The following is a 5,827-nucleotide window of genomic DNA, read 5'->3' as shown; positions in this document are numbered from 1 at the left end:
TTAACCATAAACAGCCTTCGTCTTAATCGCATCATTTCCAGCAACCAAGCAAACTACCCGGACGGAACTCCCACTACTCTTCCGAGTCGGGTTTTGATCAAATCTGAAAGGGAATCATTTCGCATTTTGCTGCTGGCTGGCGGATCCCCAGCGCCCGACCGAATAAGTACAAATGTCTATAAAACACCCGTAAATCATTGCTTTCTTCGTTCATAAAACATGAAGTTACGCTTCTTTTATTGAAGTTCAAGATACCATAATTCGGAAAAGCATTTTTTGCGCCCCTACTCACCTTCTGGTCGGATTTATGGTATCCTGTACCGGAGCGACCCGGACTTACTGCCTGCGTGCTCTATCGGATTCCACTCGTGCTCAGGATGTTGGCGTCTGCTGGATTTAATTTAAGGCATACATGACCACCATTTGGTGGTCCACCATTTATCGGTATCAGCTCACGGCTCTCCGAGGGCATGAAGACGAAGACGACGACGATACTCTCGGGACCGGGCCGTAGCAGCAGAACAACATCCAGCATCATCGACCCAGGGGCGAGATTTATTCGTTCGAAGGAGAAATGTAGATGTCATTTAAAAAGCTATAACGCTCAATCTTTTTCGACGTTGCTTCTGTTTGCAATCGGGGCGTGCGAAGTTTCTGTTGAGTTGGCGCTCGAGTCGTTGGATTGGACGGGTGCCCTTGGTGTATGCATGCAGCAAACTCAAATAGATCATAATGGACAGAAAACAAGAATGTTTAGAGATAAACACAGCAGCCATAAATTCAACACTACTGATGCTAGCAGTCAAACCAGACGTCATAATTGTGCCTTCGAGTTATCATCACACCGAATGGGGTAATTTTCATGGTTTACGACTCTTGATGTGCAAAATGACAACCAGGGTTAGGTTTAAAAATGTTGTGGCATCAGGCAATAAACGCTTCTATAGAAAGATTCAGCTCAATTTCGCAAATTGTTCAAAATCTGCCCCCAAAAAGCCGTATTTTCATCATGTTTATATATATTTGTAGGCTGTCAGATTATTGGCTCTTTTTGCTACGGCTTCCTTACAAAACTTTTGAAATGAGCGGTCGCTTTAAGGAAGATTGATTCGACAGGGGTGACCGGTATAGGACTGAAGTCCGACCGAAACGGTATTGCCGGAGCATACCAGAACGAGTTTCGGACTGGAGATGCGTCTGGGATGCGGAGAAATGAATTTCGAGTTCGAATTAATTTCAACCGTCTAACTGATTATGATAAAACGAGAGTACTCTCACATCGTTAGAACCATTTTGTTATTACCGTACAAGTTTAAGCTGATAGAATCTATTATGACGAAATATAAATTTTAAAATATCAGAATCGCCGAACCAGACGTAATTTAAAAAAAAAACAAAAATGGAAGGGCCTGTGTATTAGTGCATGCTTGACGTATAACGACTTTTTTGGCCTTGAATAATATGAAACATAGAACTGTAACTCTTTCTAACACTAATACTACCAAGATCCTTCAATATTCAATTGCTGTACAGAACTGTAAAACCTGAAACAGAAATCCAAATTTGAGCTCGAAATAGCAACAAAAATCACTTAGAAGAACAGAGAAGGTGAAAACAGGAAAACTCATCGCAAATTGTGTGTACTTACTTTACTTAGTTGGCTAACGTCCGTTCACCGTTCTAGGGTCGAACGAATTAGAGATGTCCAGCTTCTTCTCTCCTGGGCAGCCAATCTCCAGTCTCCTTGTACACCATCAGATCGTGCATCTTCTTCCACCGCACACATCCACCGCGTAAAGGCCTACCACGAAATCGACGATCTCTTCCTGGTTCTCTAATGAAGATAGTTTTGGCAACTCTCTCGTCAGGTATTCTGGCTACATGTCCAACCCAAAAAAGTCTGTCCCGCTGTATTACCTTCACTATATCACCATGTTTGTATACCTGGTACAATTCGTGATTCATGAGTCTGCGCCCCACTCCATCTTCCAATTTATCGCCAAGTATCGACCGCAGAACTTTACGCTCGAAAACTCCGAGCACACGTCGTAAATTGAGTTTAGAATAGCGACAAAATGCTTTTAAAAACCACATAAATCCAAACAACAAAATAATTTCAAAACGATCTCACAACAAATTAAAAGCACTTTTGCGAAATATCTTCCCAACTTTCTTCGCCATAGATATTTCTGCTTCGTTTAAGTTTTGTCCCGATTATTTTTATTGTTCAATTTTTATCTGCAATTATCTTTCACACTGAAAAATTTTTATGTGACCTTTTTTCCACAAAATTGTGAATGCGTGTTTCTAGATTTCAGCTTTTTTGCGCAAAATGCGCAAGAAGGCAGCATTTTTAGCAGTTTGCATGATTTTTTAATAATTTAATGGGTATTATTCCTAAATACACAAGAAGTCTTACAAATTTCACTGCAGAAGATGAACAAGCAAACCATTTTTCGAAAATTAACAGTGAATTCCAAATTTTCAGTGACAAACAGAATTGATCGGTCAAAAGTTTCTTAAATCTAATAAAGTAAAAAAACACGATTCAAAATTTCGCTTTAACTAATGGAAAAGATCACAGAACAAAAAGAGAAAATGATCTCAAATTCAACTAAAAAAACTAAAGACAAAAGATTGGAATGAGAAGCCAAATAGAGTTCTGAATTAAATAAATAAAACGCTTCAAGAGCGTCAAATCCCGGAAACCCTAATAATATTTTTTACAATGTAAATTATCAAAAAATCGATTCACAATTATGGTACCCCCACTCTGTGGACCCTCTTTTGCAGAATAACACATTTCTTGTTCAAAATCTTTTTTTTTTTCATTTTCTCACAAATTAAAGACATATGAAAGATGTTTTTTAAAGAAAATAAATCAATAGGTTAGTAGAGGTATTGATCGGAAGTGTTGCCAATTAGATCATTTTTGTAAACAATTTTCAAGATTTTTTTGCCAATCAAGGAATATAAACATTCTTTTTCTTGAAGCAGTGTTGCCATGTTTTTCTCTGAAATATTTCCCAACGAATAAAATTTCATTGGTATTTACTCGAGCTATCGAGAGAATCTACACACTTTTACATTACACTATTATTTCATTTCACTTTTTAATTCTATCAATTTTTCCTCTTATCACTTGCAAATGCTTATCTCAACGCTGACATAGCGTCTTCTTCAATGCTTAGATGGACTGCTGAGGAAATAGCGAACCCTTTAAATTTTTATAGCTAAGAAGGTAAGTCAGTGAACGTAAACAACTTGAGCTAGGTAGAGGATCGTGCTGCCTGGTGATCCATGCCTTGTCCGGGATTTTTAAGTGGACATTTGAAAAGCCATGAGAAGTGATTACCTTGATCTCTGTTAAGGAGAGTAGCTGGGATTTGCTTGAAAATTTCCAAACTTTCTTTCTCAATCATCATTGCACTTTCGTTGCTACTTTGTTTTAAACTGTTTTATTCTTCGGTAATACCAAATTTAGAACAATTTTATTTTAATTTTCTCGTAATAATGGAACAAATATAAATAAAAATAAACTACGTAGCAAAAAATTCGCGATTTGTTTAATATTTTCGTGAAGTTTAAAAACCGTTGATTTAATTAATTTAACGAGGGAAAAATCTGGTTGCACTGTCCAAATAACCAGAAAAATCCTATAAATTATTGGTTCTGTCATTCAGTCATTTTCAATAAATATAATTTAAAAAGCATGATGTAAATAAAGCGCTCTCCCAGCTAGTCTCGAGGTATGATGCTGGCCTAACAAGCCAGTCGTCGTAGGTTCAAGTCTCGGCTCGGGAGAGACTCCTCAATTGTCCTGTACACTCCTCAATTGTCCTGTCGTAGGCCCCGCAATTGTCCTGTACACTTAACAGTTGGCTGCGAAGTCTGTGTATAATAAACAGAAGGTCGAGTTCCGATACGGAATGTAGCACCAAGGCTTTGCTTTTTTGATATAAATGAAGGCGACATCGGCATCCCTAAATTACGTAACTCAAAACAAAAACAATTTTTAGATCCCCACACGTCATCTGTAACAAAACGTAACGCCACCACCTATCCCCTCAAAAATATGTAACGCAATATGAAGTTCAAAAAAACTTAAAAATAATCAATTTCGGAGTACAGCTATAGCCCAAAGATCCCAGAGATTTTTCGTTATGTAACGCTTATCTTACCCTGCCCCCTCACCTATGTAACAATTCGTAATGCTAAAGGATACTCCCCCTACCCCTTATGAGCGTTACGTAATTTAAGAATGTCGCCAAAATCAAAACTGGTTTCGTAAACATAATGTATGTTAAGATTTCACCTCGGTATGATAATTGTTTTTTGAGTGAAATTTTCCAAGAAACACGATCGAATTATCAAATTTAGAATAACAATGGCTGAATCTGCTGAAAAATATAAATTTAAATTTAAAATTTCAAAATAATCTTTCTGCCAATATTTCCGGTCGAAAATGATTTTTTTCTGTATTCCATGGTTTATTTTCTTTGAAAAACATCTATCAGTATTTTTCGGACATCCTACGTCTATAAATTGGAAAAAAATGAAGAAGTTCTGTTAGAAAAAATGCGTTATTTTGCAACAAAGAGGGAGGTTGCACAGAGCGGGGGTACTCCAATAGAAATCAAAATTGTGAGTTTTTTTTAAGTGAACCTGAATGAATAATTCCCCCAACTTTGAGCCGTGATAATCGTATCCAAGTGGTATGGGCGCTTCGTATGGAGTGACCATAAGGATAGTTCAACCTTCGGTATTCGTTTAGCGATAGGGGTAAAAAAATCTCAAAAGTGGAGCCTCGAAGCTCAGAATAGCAAAATTCACATTTATAAAGGCCAGAAATAATTCTAAAAGGAATCCATTCCAAATTTAACCTCAAATAGCGGAAAACGCACCCAGCAAAAAAAAATAAAACCATCTCGAACTGAGTTTATAATAGTAACAAAACGCTTTTAAATACTAGTATAAATTTAGTTCCAAATTGCGAAAAAAACATATTGTAAACGAGGAAATTTCGAAGAAGAATGTTATGCCCAATTTAGCTTAGTCGAAATAATCCAGAAAGGATTATAAAAGAGTTATTCCAAATTGAAATCCAATTCAAATCAGAAAAAGATTGTAAATTCAGCGCAGGATAAAAAAAATAAGGTAGCGAGAAAAAATGATGCAATATTTCAAAATAACGGAAAAATAAGTCAAACAAGACTCGGGAAGAAAATCCCATATTAAACTCCGTTTAAATAAAAACGCTTCAAAAGGTCAGAGAAGGTTGGGAAAGTGCTCGAGCGAACACGGATCACCCAGGATGTTTAAATATGCTAAAAAAAATAAATAAGTGCTTAGAATGACAAAAAAGTGCTTTTATAAGGTCAGAAAAATAATTGTATTCTACTCAAATTAAAATCGATATAGCGAAACAATGTTTCTAAATGCATCTTAACGAAAAATGGACTAATCCTGCATTAGAACAAATTTGTAGGGAATGGCAGGAGAAATTCAATTTTACTATTATTTTATTTAAAAATTTATATCACGTCCGCAACTAAGTTCCCCGCCAGTAGTAAGTCCTGGTCGATTGTGACATATTTGACACGTGAGACACCTAGATAAACCACTTAGACAGATTAGTGATTTTATTGTGGAGTCTTATATTTTTAGTTTTGCGCCAAATAGGTTTGTCGTTTCTACTCAGAGAATCACGTGTAAAAGAATATCTTTCGGAAACAACTGCTCTTACACTGGTGAGATATCTGAGGAGCAAAAACACCGTGAACCGGTTGAATCTGAAATATCGCTCCTGAGAGATAATGAATTGAGG

This window comes from Wyeomyia smithii, unplaced genomic scaffold, assembly GCF_029784165.1.
Source record: "Wyeomyia smithii strain HCP4-BCI-WySm-NY-G18 unplaced genomic scaffold, ASM2978416v1 HiC_scaffold_40, whole genome shotgun sequence".
NCBI lineage: Eukaryota > Metazoa > Arthropoda > Insecta > Diptera > Culicidae > Wyeomyia > Wyeomyia smithii.
Note: the sequence above shows the minus strand (reverse complement) of the source record.